At 41.1% G+C, this 17,356-nt stretch overlaps 1 pseudogene; it reads right to left on the reverse strand.

Moving 5' to 3' along the window:
• LOC147436276 (uncharacterized) overlaps positions 1-17,356 on the reverse strand; it is a 194,002-nt pseudogene that overhangs the window by 173,197 nt on the left and 3,449 nt on the right.

Consider the following 17,356-nt stretch of genomic DNA (forward strand, 5'->3'; position numbering starts at 1 on the left):
ATGGCCGAACGAACGGCCTCATCTGCGCTTTACATCTCTCTCTCTCTCTCTCTCTCTCTCTCTCTCTCTCCATGCAGCATCCTATCCCAAATCACCTCTGATATTTTGTCATGAATTCCCAAAATGCCCTTTAAATTTCACTTTTCGTAAGAAGACTGATTGTCTATCAATACAAGATATGCCAAAACTAGAATTTCAATTGGTTATTTACCCTTTGGAGATGAAGCGCTTCATTATTTTTAAACATAACTCACTCTCCTCTTCCACGTGCGATATCCCCCCTTTGCACCCTCAAAAGCCTAAGAGTATCTACTGAGCTTCTTAGAAAAAGGAATGGAAAAGATATTAGAGGGACATAGTGGTTGCTTTTGCACTAGATGTTGATAACCTTATGGATATCTGTCAAAAAAAAAAGGAAAGGTGTCTATCGTTGACAAAATCAGCAACAAAATTAACATTTATAATATCTAAAGGTGATAATGGCCAAAGTGTTAGTGTTAGGTATAAACAAGCATGACAAAATTAACAAGATCATTATCTATAAACAAACCCAATCCATACGATTGTGTCTTTTTTTTTTTTCAAAACTCACAATTGTGAGTGAATATATTATAAAGTCACCAACATATATACAAGACAACCTAAAGCTCGCATTGAGCCTTGAGGGATGAAGGGTCCATCCTAGTTAAGTTACAACATACTATGATTGGATGGCGAGGGATGCCCTAAACCAATCATTTGAGCTAAACCTTTTACTTATCACATAAATTAACTCCTTGCTTTCTTGCACAATCTTTGAAAAGCTAGCCACAGAAAGGACGCTATGGAAGACACGAATCCTTTGGTCCTAAGATGAAGACCTCTTATCTAGCCAATTTGATTTATCTTATTGCTTGACACCATTTTTTCAATATTCCCCTTGGTGCCAACCGGTCTCACTTTCCTTGTCGACTAATGATGACTATAGCACACAAGCGTTTTGCTTGCCATTCACTCTTTCAATCGACATGCCAACCTATTGCCTACCAACCAGTCGTTACAACCGACAAACCAACAACTTGGCTCTGATGCTCATATTGGATATGAAGGGGGAAACTTGGACTGGGAGGTCACCCATCTTGCTACTGTTTTGGTACATGCATGATTAACGGAAGAATCCCATAGGAACTAGGGCTAGCCATCTTGATCCCCCCTCCCCTCAGGGGGGTCCCTATATATAAATTATGCATATAGCATGCGTTAAAGGACTATTTTTAAAACTGTCTACCTAAGAACTTTTGACAAATGTAATGCATCTTTTTTCTATTCAATCTATAATTTTTTTTTCCAATTCTATTCTGCGGTACCTTTTTATATGTGAAAATGTGAGAAAAAATAAAATTTAATAACCCTTTCTGTTGCACTCATGTGATAATCACATAATTATTAAGTGGACCTCCCCCCCCCCCTTGACCAAGTCTTGTTCTCAAAGCTTTGAGGTTGTAATGGAAATGGCCCATGAAATTTGAGAATAGTGGAATTAAGAGAATTAGAGTGAGCATTTTTATGAGACTACTTTGAGAACATAGAGGGTGAACTTAATTAGCGCTAGCAACATAACCATGATACTTAATTAACTTGGCATGAACAATACTTTTGCAAGAGAGAGAGTTTATAGAACTTGACAACAATTAAGGACCGAGTTTATGTGGAGCCGGTCCCCCCTCCAATATTCTTTTGTATTATAGATTCTCCCAGAAAGAGAGACTTGGTATAATACAATCTTTGTGTTCCTTGTGACCTTGGTGATGCTATGAAGATGGAAAGATTCATGCATCACGAGCATAACATAAACTTTGTAAAAGCAGTAACCATCCCTGGCCTCAGTCCCAAGGCCTCAAACACCTTCAAAGGTGGAGAGAGCTAGTGGGGAATGAGGGTAGGGAAGAGGAAGAAGAAACATTCATAGGAGAAAGAAATAGTTCCTCACTTATCATCACTCTTCTTGCTAGCATACGTAATAGCATAGTAATGAAGATGGAGAAGATGGAAAGCTTAAGCATTGAAGCATGGCTCTTGGTTGGATTTGCATTCCATCAGTAACCATCCTCGGCCTCGGTCCCAAGGCTTCAAACACCTTCAAAGGTGGAGAGAGCTAGCGGGGAATGAGGGTAGGGAAGAGGAAGAAGAAACATTTATCGGAGGAAGAAATAGTTCCCACTTATCATCACTCTTCTTGCTAGCATACGTAATAGCATAGTAATGAAGATGGAAAGCTTAAGCATTGAAGCATGGATCTTGGTTGGATTTGCATTCCATAGCCAAGAGTGTTGGTGTAGGCTCTCAACTTCTCAACAAGCTTGGAGAAGGAGATGAAGTTCTTTCACTTTCACCAAGTGAGAATGTGTGAAACATGAGTGTGTGAGAGAGTGTATACCCCCAAGCACACCCCTTGCTTGCTTTGGTCGATCCCTCCTTGTAGCACAAGCTTGAAGCTCATTGGACCCCTCTAATCCTAGCCAATCTAGATATTTGAACTTGAAAATATCTAGATATTTGTTGAATTGAACTAGAAGCTCATTGGAACCCTCTTTAGTCAAGCCAATAGGATTCAAGCACACCATGCGGCTAAGCATAGGGAGAGGTTGACATGTGTCCATGTGCCTCTTGAGAAAGGGGGTGTCCTTTGGGTGAGTGGTGGGAGGTTAAGTCAAAGATTTCCCTAGATTTGGGGCTTTCCCCCTCCTTTGTAGGGTCTCTTTTTGACTCAAGCACCTTACCCCTTCCTCATCAAGCACGACAAGCACCTCAAGCACCTTAGTCACCAAGCATGACAAGCACCTCCGGGGTCCCACCTCAAGCACATCCCTAGCTTGCCTAAGGTCTAAGGACTTTTAACACTAACCTTTGGAGGTCTTTAATGAAGCTAACCCTAAGGTCTTTTAAGCTCCATTAGAAGCACGTTTCTCTTTGATAGACTACCTCCTTTTGGACCCATATTGAGATGTAACCATCTCTCCTCTTGGTCCCCTGCTGAGATAAGTCTAGAAACACTTATTGCACATTGCTCTTTAGTAGACCATCTCCTTTTGGACCCCTATTGAGATGCAACCATTTCTCCTTTTGATCCCTTGTTGAGATAGGTCTAGAAGCACATATTTATATCCTAACTTTTGTTCCCCTTTTATCTTTCCATATTAAATGATTAGTTTAATCTAAGAAAATCATTTGGTAAAGTTAGATATTATATTTTATGACATTACCTCTCTCTTGAAATCATAGTCATCCTCGACTATGAGATAGAGAAGATAAAGCCTAGTCAATAGTCCATGTGTTTTAGCAGGTAGAGGATCCCTTTTTACCCTACGACATCATTCTAGAATGGATGAATAATCCATTTGGTGCTCAGAAGACTTAGCTGCCGCAAATATGTCATACTTCCAAAGTAGAGTGACAAGCTCTACTTGGTGTTTGGGAGACGTCGTCACACCACCACAAACATGATCCTAAGCATGCATACTTCTTAAATTTTTTGCACAATAAAAGAAAGAGAACGAGTTTTATAAGACAAAAACATTGTTCATTTAAAATGCATTTTCATTTGCTTACTCTATTGTAGCATTGTAAGCATTGACAATGTTCATATTATCCTTAAGCTAGGTTCCTTGCATCCATCTAGCATCTACAAAAGGATAATCCTTAAACTTAATAAGATATCATTGGATAATCTTACCATTTCTTAATACCTTGTCTTCATGTTGCACTTTTACAGTCCATGAATACTTAACGTTATTTTTTGTTAAGTTATGTAATGGGCCTGTTATTAGCGATAATTTTTCGATGAAGAATCTATAGGATGTACACATACGTATAAAGCTTCGTAGCTCCTGTAGATTCCTTGGATTAGGCCATCCTTTTATTACCTCTAACTTTTTTGGATCCATATGGGTTCCATCTTTAGAGATAATGTGACCTAAATATTGAATCTCTTGTAGGAAAAATTCACTTTTCTTTTAATTAATGAAAAGCTTATTCTCTCTCACAACTTGAAAAATTACCTGGAGGATTGGCAGCCATGCGGTTAAACCATGGTGTCTCAACAATAACATCCTCATGTTTGATAGGGGAGATGGAGAAATCCTCTTTGTCCACATAGCTTTGGACATGAAGCCTCAATTTTCCAATTAAGGGAGTAACTGAGACGTCTTGTCCCTTGATAGCTCTATCGGCTTTCAACTCAGCATCTCCCATCTCATGGGCTTGTATGCCTAGCTTGGTGGTCAACTACGTGGATATGAAGTCATGAGCTGAACCAGGGTCAAACAAAATAACACTACAAGAGGTACTTCACATTAGCGAGCTTGCAGTGCGACGCTCAAAAGTGAAAATCCACGACGTCACTATTCTATTTGTTACATAGCAACGCTCATAGCGATGCTGACAGGGGTAAAAAATAAATCGAGAGCGCCAAAAACTCAGATCTCAGATCTGAGTTTTTGGCGATGAAGCAAAGGGGTAACCCGCTCTCTCTCTCTCTTCCCCCCCCCCCCCCCCCCCCCCACACACACATACACGAGGAGAGGAAGGAGATCCAGGTATGCTCTTTTCCTCTCCTCTCTCTCATGTTCCCTTCCCCTCTTTCTCTCTCTCTCTCTCTCTCTCTCTCTCTCACACACACACACACACACACACACACACACACACACACACACACACACACACACACACACACACACATTGTGTCTTTGAGAGAGAGAGAGAGAGAGAGAGAGAGAGAGAGAGAGAGAGAGCACATGCATTAACAAAAAACACATACACACACACATGCATAAACAAAGAATACACACACACATGCATAAACAAAGAATGCACACACACACACATTGAGAGAGGAAGAGAGAGAGAGAGAGAGAGAGAGAGAGAGAGAGAGAGAGAGAGAGGAGAAAACAAAGAGAAACAGAAAGAGGGAGAAAGAGAGAGAGAATAAAAAACCAAAGAGAGAGAGAGAGGGGGAGAAGACAAAAGAGAGAGGTAAGGGGAGAAAACAAAGAGAGAGAGATTAAGTTAAGATTTAAATTAGATTAGGTTAGATTACATTTAAATTTATGTTTATGTTGAGTATAAGATTATGTTAGATTTAGATTTACGTTAGATTAAGATTATGTTAGATTTAAAATTAGGGCAATATTAAAGATTAGCTAGCTATGTTAGATTTAAGCTAGATTACATTTAGGTTTAGGATTTAATATTGGATTAATTTAAGTTTATGTTGAGTTTAATATTAGATTAGATTTAGATTTAAGATTAAGACAAGATTTAAGATTAGCTAGATTAAATTTAGATTTAAGTTAAATTACGTTTAGGTTTAGGTTAGATTTAAGGTTAGATTAGATTTAGGTTTATTCTGAGTTTAAAATTAGATTAGATCTAGATTTATATTCGATTTAAGATTAGATTAGATTTAGGTAAGATTTTAGTGCATGTCAATGAAGGCGCGCTTTGCCCAAAGAGCAAACACTAGTTACACAACAATATGTATATTCCCATCAGAATCTGACACGTATTAACTCACACACTAACCATATTCAATTAGCCGCGAATCATCACATGTTCAATTATGTTAGATTTACGATTAGATTTTGGATTGAGTTTCTATATTGGAGTCTACCTTCGAGATTATGGTAAAAAAATTAGAGTTAGACGAACGGCGATCCCTCTCTTCCTCTCTACGGATGCGAACTTAAGTTGGAAAGCTTTCAACGGCGTGATACTTAGATTGGAGGCCAACATGTAATGTGCTAAGTAATCCCTCAAACAAAGATCTGCTCTGAAGAGATGTTAAGATGCTGTGAATTGCTTCAGCTAGAGAAGCGGCAAAGGGGTTTTGTCCACTACATGCACTATCATGTAGACGTGGGTATGTAGATTTCTCGTACCCATAAATATAGGCATTGACCAATAAAGACGGGATTATAACCGGGTGGTTCTGATTTCCGTGCACCTCTAGACCGAGGTGTGCGAGGATTGGACATGACTAGAGAATGTGAGGTAGTTTACAGTGTGAGCAAAGAGAGAGAGAGAGAGAGAGAGAGAGAGAGAGAGAGAGAGAGAGAGAGAGAGAGAGAGAGAGAGAGAGAGAGAGAGAGAGATAGATAGATAGATAGTTCTATTATCGTCCTAGGAGGTCAAATATGACCTATGGGACCAAATGAACATGTCACGTGGTGTGAGTGGAGTTCATAAGTGACTCTCGATGCTCAAAAATGGCTGAAATGAGTGTCGCAATAGAGAGTCCACATCGTGGTTGGGAGAGGAAGGTATGTAGGGAGAGCTCATGGCTGAATATATGGGGAAAAGAGGACCTAATGTGGTCAAAAGCTGAGCACTCAAGGAGTGTGTGGTACTCACTCTTTCGCACTTGACGAGGGCATAAGGTGCAAAGTCGATGACACTCCTCGCCAGTGCCCCAACGTCCTGTCTTGCAGCGTAGAGAATGGGAGCTAAGACGAATGGAGGCAATAGTGCGGATCGCACTCAACGGGATGGGCTCAAGGATGTAGGAATGGGTTCGGTTACCTCGTTCCGAGAAGAAGAGAGATTTGTAGTTTGGGGCAACGTGTGTGGTGTAATGGCTGAAGCGAGAACCTCCGGATTTCTCCCAAGCCATGATACATTGGCGTTGTAAGAAGGCCTCATTAACTTGGGAGTCGATCGACGCATCCTTGACCAAGTGCCATGCATCCCATCTTCCAAACCATTTCTTGATATCAAGCATCCACCCCGAACTTAGTATTTTGCTCTTGCATGTCTTTTGAACCTTTTGACTTGCTTCATATGCGATTCTAGGAAGTCGATGCAAAGGGCTACGTTGTGTCTTACGCATGTACTCCACAACCCTTTCCATGCCCAAGACCTCAATGGGAAGCGATCCGGACTCAAGAAGTAAGAGCATGTAGGGTGTTTGTGTCTTGACTTGGAGAAAGTTGGTGAGAAAACGCTTTTGGACATTCTCAAACTCTTTCCAAGTAGACTTCCCGATGCTTCCACCCCACACCTCCACTCCATAAAGAAGCACCGGTGTCACCAATGTGTCAAAGAGGTACTTTTTGAGAGCCCAACACTTGATCTCTCCTGCATTGCACATGTTCTCAAATGCATAATAAGCCCTCTTTCCGGCTTCCAAGCGACGCATTGCACAATCCTTCCATTTATGATTGGATGGAACCTCAAGGCCAAGGTACTTGAAGTGATCTACCACTTCAAGTTTCTCATTGTTGTATACAATGCATGGATTTTCGTCATTGAGGGTCTTTACAAGCATAACCTTGGTTTTGGATCCATTCACGATCAGCCCGCTATGTAGGCAAAAGCGTTCCAAGACACTCATAAGCTGTTGTGCATCTTCTAAGGTATGTGCCAAGAGCACTACATCATCGGCATAAAGCAAAAGCGTGATCACCGCATTTCCAATCTTAACCTCTTCTATGCCTTCTTGCTACATAAAATCAAGAACCATGTATTCCAATTCATCAATGAGTAGCCCAAAGAGGGTTGGGGAAAGTGGGCATCCTTGTTTGACACCAATAGTGCTTGCAAAAAATTCTGAAATTCCATCTCCCATACGTAATTGACATATCACTTTTTGGTAGATGCGAAAGACTGCATGCATAAATTCTCTTGGCACTTGAAGGCTTTGCATACGTCTCCAAAGATTTCCTCGCGGTACCATGTCAAAAGCTTTCTTGAAATCCACAAAGCAACAATACAACTTTTTTCCTTTCAATCGAGACGCTTCCATAAGAACTCGAAGAGTGACAAGGTGATCAATAGTGCTATGATGCTTTCGAAAACCTGCTTGGCCAAGTGCACGTTTGCCATTCTTTTCAGCCCATTCACTTATCTTCATCTCCATGATACATCCAAATAACTTTGCCATCAAAGAACCAACCATTATAGTGCGATAGTTGTTCACATTGTTTACATCTCCTCCTTTGTGCAAAGGTTTGATCCAATTTGCACTCCAATCATGAGGCATGCCATACTGAAGTGCAAGGTTAAACATATCGCATATCCAATATCGTGTTTTCTTGCTTGTCCATTTAATCATTTCAGCCTTGACACCTTGAAGGTCACCTGCCTTGCGAGTAGCAAGTTTCTCAAGCCCGCGGCATACATCTTCAATGGTAAAGAAGGAAGACATAAATGGAAGGGAGCTACAACCCTCCATCTTATCAACATTGGGTTGCTCATAGAGGTTCTTACAATGCATATACATATCCTCAAGAGTCAAGTCACCAAAGCTCTCAACGCGCTTGCCTTTTAGATTTTGCCAAAACTTGCCACATGCATGTGCTTTCTCTTGTGCTAAAAGAAGTTGTTTTTCGACTTCCCACCTTCTCCTCTTCTTTTGAACAAGTGCTTTGTATGTGTGTGAACATTCCAAGTAAACTTCCTTGTCTTTGATTGCATCCAATCTTAGCAAGTGTTTTCGGGCTTGACTACATTCCATGTCAAACCATTTGTTCTTGGTGCTACCCTTCTTAGACCTTTTGCAAGACATGTGTTTCGCCGAAAAGCATTCCTTCGCACAAGAGCAAATTACTTCTTTGAAAACTTTCCACTTGCATTCTAATGTTGGGCTCCCTTGATGCTCTATCATGCTTAACATTTGGTCCACCATATCAGCATATATAAGTGCTCGTTTGAAGTCTAGATGTAGGTACAAATGATTCACATCATGATTGGAGGCTACATGCTCGGGCCGTTTACCACACTTGAGGTCAATACATAACATCCTGTGATCCGATTCCGGACTCCATTCACCAAGTGTAAAGCTTTGTATGCATTCTAGAGTGGCTTCTGAGAACAACATATAGTCAATCACGCTAGCACCATTGTGCTTTCTACATGTAAAGTCATTGGTGCCTTGCCATAGAGATACACCATTTGCAATGAGCATTCCGGTACTATTGCACATATGTAGAAGTGACTTTCCATAGTGATCCACTTCTTTTGCATCATTAGAACTTCGATTATACATGTATGAGTCATCCACTCTTCTTGAGACATGCGGCATGTCGACTTATTGTGTGTCGTGTTGTAACATATTTGTGCGAGCATTCATGTCTCCAAAAACAATGACTTCACCTTGATCCTTGTAATGAGCAATGTCTTCCTCTAGTTCAACAAAGGACTGATCTCTATCCATATTCAAGCGAGCATAAAAGTTGGAGTCATAGTGAGGAATGTAGCAGCCGACCACAAACATGACTTGACCATTTGGTGGGCTGATTTTCAGCCATAAGTAGCGTTTATACTTATCTTCTTTGACAATGGAAACATCTTTCAAACCCTTTTTGGTCATACATGCTACGCCTCCTTGGCCTCTTCGTTGCTTTGCATTTTTGGCCCACATCAAAGAATGCACATCGTATTTGTCAAATCCAAGAATTCGTTGCGCATCATGCTCCCATGTTTCGACAAGAAGTATCACATCGGAGTCATTGGTAAGCTCATCAATGCCAATTCCCGTATTCCATGGATACCCGTTACAATTCCAAAAGCTTATTCGCAAGCATGAGTTGGTCTCATAGATCATGTGTCCCTATTTGTTGGGTGGACTTGCATCCTCCTTAAGTGCCTTTTCTTCTTGAGATGATACCTTAAACTTCTTGCTTCTTTCCTCGTATGCTTTGCGGCGTACATTTTGTTGCATAAGAGTGCGATCCTCATATACATTACAACCCGTTCCTTTGAGGTAGATCCAACCATTGTCAAGGATGATCTTTCTCTTTACCTCATCAGCCATGGTACATACAATAGGTCTTTCTCCCGAGCGAGGGACTCCTTGTTTTCCAACTCGATGTGCACCATAAGCCATAATTCCTGACATGCCAAAGTGTGTAGCAAAAAACTCTTCAATAGCAACCGCAAGAGATTGGGGTGTTTCCATGCTTTCCTCCTTGATTCCACGAATGACGATGTTCTTTGAGCGTTTTTGTCGTTCTTGCAATTCTTGAGTGTCCACATTCTCTACATTCTTTGCTTGGACAACGGCTTGCGTGATAGGAGATGTAGAAACCACATTATCCTTACATATATCAGCCCATGATTTGGATGCATTTCTCATTTCACATACATCATGTCGTATTGTATCTATCATTTCCTCTTTCAATACATGATCACTCTCAACTTTGCTCAAGCGCTCTTTCACTACATTCATGTCAACAAGAGAGCGTTTACATTCTTGAACTTCATTCTCAAGATGCATCAAGCGTGTTGTTTGCATTTCAAGAACCTTCTTGAGGTGCTCATTCTCCACAACGAGAACTCTTAAAGTACCATTCTCCATTGCAAGTGCGCGCAACTCTTCACCTTGCTTGTTGACGGTTTCTTGTAACGAGATCAAGTAAGCCATGATCATTGCTTCCGTTGTTGTAGACGATGTGGTTGGATTAGCATCCAAATTACTTGGAGATTTTGCATCATTCTCCATGGCGAGTGTGGCTTTTCCACCCTTGCGAGTTTTGTCTGACATTGCCTTCAAGTCGGCAACAAAAACGCAAAGTTTTGACAGTTTTTTCAGTTCTGAGATGCTGTTACAGCAAAGCATTCCATTACACAGAAAAATTCTGTCTTTACATCAATGCGTAGAGGGCTTCGTGCTCTTCGATTGAGGCTATAGATCACCTAAATCGGAGTTCGGATGAGCAAGTTATGGTCAAAAGAGTGAACTGCTGTCTACTAGGTCAAAAAACGGCTGAAAGAGAGAGAGAGAGAGAGAGAGAGAGAGAGAGAGAGAGAGAGAGAGATAAAAGACGGAGGATGCCAATAGAAGATTAAATTTATGTCCAGTTTATAAAGTTTTTACGTTCATTATGAGTAGTGATGAGGATGTGGGGCCGTCCAATCGAAACACCTATTTCTCAACAAGGATCTTATGTCCTTGTAATCTATGCAAGCATGCTGTGTGAGGGACAAGACATGTTTCTTTGCAGCACATTTGTGAATTTGGCGAGTTTGATCCATCTTTTATAGATTGAGTTGTTGCCAATTATAACTCGTCGGACTCTGACGCTGGCCAACAGGCAGCAATCTTGCAACCCAATGGACGTGTTCTCAGGTGCTTTGGTCAAGCAGCATACGTGAGGCCACAAGATGTGGCCTCTGACATCTCGGAGGATGATCATGCATACCACATTCCCAACGAGGCAATGTTTGAGTCCGAGATCAATGAAATGATCGAGATGATCATGGATTCAGAAAGGCTTATCTATGAGGATATGAAAAGTGAAGGCGATACGCCATGTATGATAGAGAATGTGTGTCTAGATTGAAGGCACTCCTGGTTCTTCTCAACATGCAGGCAAAGTTGGGATGGAGTGACACCATCGTCATAGTGCTTTTGAGGTGATCTATTACAATGTGTTTACTTTAATAAAAAACTCTAGATGTATAATGATATGATAGATTACTTACACAAGTGTACCACATTTTTTTCGATGTGTAGATTGCTCAAAGAGCACATACTGCCAACTGATAATGTGTACCAGATTCCAGAGAGGAAGCAAGAAAGATCTTGCAAAACTTGGGGATGGATTACAATTCGACTGCATTCTTTTTAGATGGGAGTACATAGACATGGAGAAGTGTCCGAAATGTGATTCCGAGAGATATCGAGTAGATCTCCACGGAACAAAAACTCCACAAAAGGTTTTGCGACATTTTCCTCTGCTTCCTTGCATCAAGCATTCCTTCGAATGTAAGTCCATGGCCGCCCTAGCATCATGGCATGAAATTCTGAAAGTCTGATATGCCGACGAGCACTGCGCTCCGAGTGTGATGGAGACTGAGGCTGCAATCGCGAAGGAGGTGGTCCGTCTCTGCTCATAGATGCTGCTCGCCCCTCCACTAGATCTAGTTGATTGGGTGAAAGAGACGCTAAGAAGCAGTAGTAATTCACCATCACTTTCATAAGAGGAAGAGGATGAAGAAGATGGAGAAGAGGGTGTCCTCTTTCTCGCCTTTTTCTTCTCTTGCATTTTGTCATCCCTCTTTCAAGTATGGTGTGGAGAAGTATGCAATGGTCTTGTCCATTTTGGAGGTGATGGAGAGTGTTTAGCCCGCTGTCTTTGTGGAGCCATCTCTGTCGAGGTGGCAGGAGACTCACTTCTTTCTTGTTCCTTTGGTGGAGGCTCTTGAATTCTCCATTGAGAAGGAGATACGTCATCAAGGAGCAAATTTTTGAGCCCTTCATATGGATCCTCTTCTTCTTCCCGAATCGAAGAGAGGCCTCTTTTGGAAGCCGTGTAAGGAGGCTTCCTAGGTGCTCTCTCGTCATGGTGGGGAGCTTGGAGAATCCCATGAGCACGAAGCTGCTGTTGCACTTCACTTTGGAGGGATGGATTGCCCATGGCTTGTTGAAGCCTAGAAACAAGATAGTTAACAAGCATCGGGGCATCATTAGTAGCTTGCTCATTAGCAAAATCAAAGTTATCAACTTTAGTTTCACTCTCTTTACTATTGTTAGCAATTCTAACAACTTTTAGGTGTAAACTTTTTAGGTGTACTTTGGCACTTCAAGCCCTAGTTGGTACTCCTCTTTACCCCTTTAGAAAAAGCACTCAAGCTACTGTACCCGTGGCTCGAATACCATTGATTGCAAGGAATAGAAGAGAGGTTCGTTCAACACCAAAATAGCACCGGCTCTTGTCAAGCTTCTAATAGCTCAATAGTGGTAAGCCGTAGGCAAGCCCAGTAGGACTCCACTATTAAGACCAAGCTCTCCACGGTGATGCCCCGTTAACTGCACAAAGGCAAGTGCACTGCAAGGCTGAAAAATCCCTATTCTACTTACTCACATGCAAATAATAGTACCAACCATTTATAGCTAGCTTGAGGACCTCCCTTCTTGAGAAAGAAAAGAGAAACCTTGTGCTCTAATATTAATGTAACATTTAATGGTCTAGTAACTTGTGTGTAGCGGAAAATAGTATGAACATAGTGAGCATTTCATTAGAATAGCTTCCTAATGAGAATAACAAGAGTGCTTGGGTGGAGAGAGGAACAAAAAGTATAACACCTAGTTAGATAGCATGAACAATACTTCAAAAGAGAGAGAAATTAAGCAATTGACAACAGTTGAGGACCGGATTTGCATGGAGTCGGTCCCCCCTCCAAAAGGCTTTGTATTATGGTTTCTCCCATCATGAACAATACTTCAAAAGAGAGAGAAATTGAGCAATTGACAACAGTTGAGGACCGGATTCGCATGGAGCCGGTCCCCCCTCCAAAAGGCTTTGTATTATGGTTTCTCCCATCAAGAGAGACATTTCACAATATAATTCTTTGTGTTCCTTCAATACTAGCTAGTGCAATGAAGATGGAAACTTCATGTACTAAGCAAAACATTTATCAAACACAACATCAATTCCCTCATGGTCTGAGACCCAAGACCTCACACACCTTCGAAGATGGTGAGAGCTAGCAAGGTATGAGAGTAGATTGAGAGAAAGAAGGAGTATTCTTACGAGAAAGATGTGAATTTCCTCACGTAATCACTCATATTAGCATAGCTTAGCTTAGTAATTAGCATGGTAGAGGAGATGAGCATGCATTGAAGCTTGGCTCTTGGTTGGATTTGCATCACAAAGCCAAGAGTTGTTGATGTAGGCCTCGCTTCTCACAAGCTTGGAGTAGGTGGTAAGCTTTCCATTAAAGCTTGAGAAGGAGAGAGAGTCTTCTTTGCTTCACACATGAGATTGTGTGTGTGTGTGTGTGTGTGTGTGTGATAATGCCTTGCAAAAATCAGCCCCCTCTCTCTCTTCGTCGACCCCTCTTGCTATTTGCTCATCCTCACACCTCATTGGACCTCCCCAGGCCTAGCCAATGGAAATTAAGCAGCATAAGTGACAGTCTTCTGACATGTGTTCCCCTTTCCCCTTTTGTGAGAGCTTTAGGTAATTACTTAATTAAACTAAACTCTCATTGGACCCTTTGCCTCCTGGCCAATAGGAATCAGGCAAGCCATTGGGCTGCTGAATGCTCATTGGACCCCTTGGTAGACTGTCCAATAGTCTTCTAGAGAGCTTAATTCTTACTGGTTCTTTATATTAAGTGTTTTAATTTAATTAAACTGGATTTACTCTATCATAATTCTCATGGGTCCACCTCCAAGGCCATCCAATAGGAATTGAGTACACCTTGTGGGCATCTGGGCTAGGGAGCTGACATGTGTCGCTCATTCCCTTTGTGTAAAGGGAGCTTGTGTGTGTGTGTGTGTGTGTGTGTGTGTGTGTGTGAGTTTCTCTCTCATCTCCTACTTCTAGGGCTTGCCCCCTCCTATGTAGGGATGGTTGACGACTTTTGGGACACACACAAAGCATCCAATTTCCTTAGGCTTTTGACCTTTGGACAGAACCTTTGAATTTTGGAACCTTAGCATTTTGAAAGTCTTAATGGGCTGAACCTTAGGGTCTTTTAAACCCATTGGTGCACATTTCTCTTTTGCAGATGGGCCCTCTTTTGAATCCCTATTATCCCTCCTTTGGATCCCTACTGTGGCTGGTCTGCTAGCTTAACCAATATTCTAGCTTTTTCTCCCCTGGCACTTCCCCATATTAAATGATCAGCTTAACATGAAAAAATCATTTAGGAGAATTAGATATTGATTATTATGACATTGTTCTTCCCCTTTGCTTCATTTTGATCTTTTTTTTTCCATGGGCTTGGCATTTCTTTTAGCCCCTTATTGGAAATTGATGCGAAAATCAACCATAGTGTGGTGGATTACTTCCGTGGTAGAACCAGGCCGTTGGGAGTTGACATACTCAGCCATTTCTTTAGGTAATCCTGCACATAATTGTTGCTTTTTCTTCGAAAAATCTATTTTTTGAAAGGTAGTAGCCTTGAGATGTAAATCCCAAAACTTGTCCACATATTTGTGGATAGACTCATGGGGGAGAAGCTTCAAACTCTGCAATTTGGTAAGCACTTTGTCCTTTGCATTGCTTGCAAGGAACTGCTTCATAATGGAAACTGGTAGAGTTTTCCATGTCTTTGGAGCTTCACCATTTCCATGAAGGCTACCTCACCATTGAGGAGAAGATCTTTTGAAGTGCATAGCTACATGACGTAGCTTGGAGGACTCCATGAAGCCCTCATCTCCAAAGTCCGCATTGAATTGTTGGATGAATGCCAATACTTTGTCGGTAGCACCAAAGGTGCCATCATAGGTGAAAAAACAAATACTCTTTCCTCCCTCTTTAAACTTCTTGAGCTTTTGGGACCTTCACCATGCAGGGTAAGATTTGGGATGTCCTCCCCTCTTGTATTATCTAGGAGAATATCTATTGATTTTGTTGGAAGAGGAGGAAGGTGAAGAAGAGGGTGACCTCTTTCTTACCCTTTTCTTCCTTCATTTCCTCTCTTCCCTTTTGGAGTGACGAGGAGAAGGACTGTGGGTTAACCGTTTCCTCTTGGGAGGAGTTGGCGATCGTCTAGACAGTCGTCTTTGTGGAGCCACATCTTTAGAGGAACTTAGAGACTCACTTATTTCTTGTTCTTTGTATTCCTCCTCTCTTATGGGAAAGAGTCCTCTTTTGGGAGTCTCATCAAGAGGCCTCCTAAGCTCTCTCTCCTGTTGGAGAGGAAGGGAAATCCCATAAGCACGAACTTGTTGAGTAACTTCGGCTTGCAAAGCAGGGTTGCCCATAGCTTGTTGCAACCTAGTAACAAGATAATTCACAAACATGGGGGCATCATCATTAGCACCTTCAGGTGCAAAATCAAAGTTTTCAATGCTCATTCTACTCTCTTGATTATTGTTAGCCATGCTAATTAAACTTATGCATAAAATTACTTTGTGCTTTGATACCCTCAAAAACCTTAGTCACTACTCTTCTTTACCTTTGAAAATTAGTTCTGAAGCAGCCACACCCGTGGTTTAGACACTGTTAATTGCAAAGACTAGTAGAGAGGGTCTAACATTGCTCGGTTGATTATAGCTCTTGTTGAGCTTGCTAGTAGCTCAATAATGGTTAAGCCAAAGGCAAGCCCCGAGAGACTCCATTATAAGGACTATAGTTCCCAACGGTGTACCTCGAGCTAAGTCCTTCTCAACCAAGATAATAGATCCCTATCCCACTTACCCTATTGCAATAAAAAGGCCCAACCTTTCATGGACAACTTAAGGACCTCTCTTCTTAAGCAAGAAAAGAGAAACCAATAGCTCTGATACCAATGTAATGAAAATGGCCCATGAAATCTGAGAATAGAGGAATTAAGAGAATTAGAGTGAGCATTTTATGAGACTACTTTGAGAACATAGAGGGTGAACTTAATTAGTGGTAGCAACATAACCATTATACTTAATTAACTTGGCATGAACAATAATTTTGTAAGAGAGAGAGTTTAGAGAACTTGACAACACTTGAGGACTGGATTTATGTGGAGCCGGTCCCCCCTCCAATAGGCTTTTGTATTACACTACGAGAGGTTATGTGCACTTGTGATGGCTAGCTGTAGAGACGAAACTACAATCGGTTTTTTAATCCCTCGGTGTCGCTAAAAGCGTCGAAATGAAAACGTCGCTATAAGCATCACTATTAGCGTCTCTAAATAGCGACACCTATGGCGATGCAACCGGTCCTTATCTAGCGATGATTATAGCGACGTTGCAGAATCTTATACAGAGACGTCTATAGCGATGTTTGAGAATAAATTTTTTTGGGTGGCAGAACACTGAATGCCTTGCCACCCATCAACCATATTGAACATTGTTTCCAAAATAAAGATGCAAAGCTGACAGACAAAAGTAGTTCGACGAAAGTGAATTGCCAAAAGCAATGCAATGACAAAATTATACACATCATATGCAAAATCATTTGATGTAATAGCTACAACACAATTGTCATTATTGAGAAAATACATCGTTGACCAATAGTTATAAAAATGACGTGCACACGTCATCATATATACATGATGACAAAAGAAAACTAGTGCTATCAGGCTATGGCTAGATTGACGTCGTCTAATTAGATGTCTCATCGTGTCTAAGCGGCGTATCTATCGTATTTTGAAAAAAAAACAATAAAACTTTTTGTAAGTATAAACATATAATTACAAAACAATCTGTTTTCTTAGCTTATCATTAGAATACAACAAATGTAAGAGAGTAAAGTGAAATACTAACCATGCCGATGCGAGAACTGAGAATGTCCATAAGGGCATGTAAGCCCTTTCTGCCCGCATACTCGCACTAGTACGATGTGGGGTCACGTCCTGTCATCGACCACTATTTAAAACATACAAAGAATTCGTTATCTTAGAATTTAAAAGTACAATTATCCATAACTACCAAACCTAAAGGGCATTTCAA

This window comes from Adiantum capillus-veneris, chromosome 18 (assembly GCF_014529385.1).
Source record: "Adiantum capillus-veneris isolate H3 chromosome 18, ASM1452938v2, whole genome shotgun sequence".
In the NCBI taxonomy this organism is placed as follows: Eukaryota; Viridiplantae; Streptophyta; class Polypodiopsida; order Polypodiales; family Pteridaceae; genus Adiantum; species Adiantum capillus-veneris.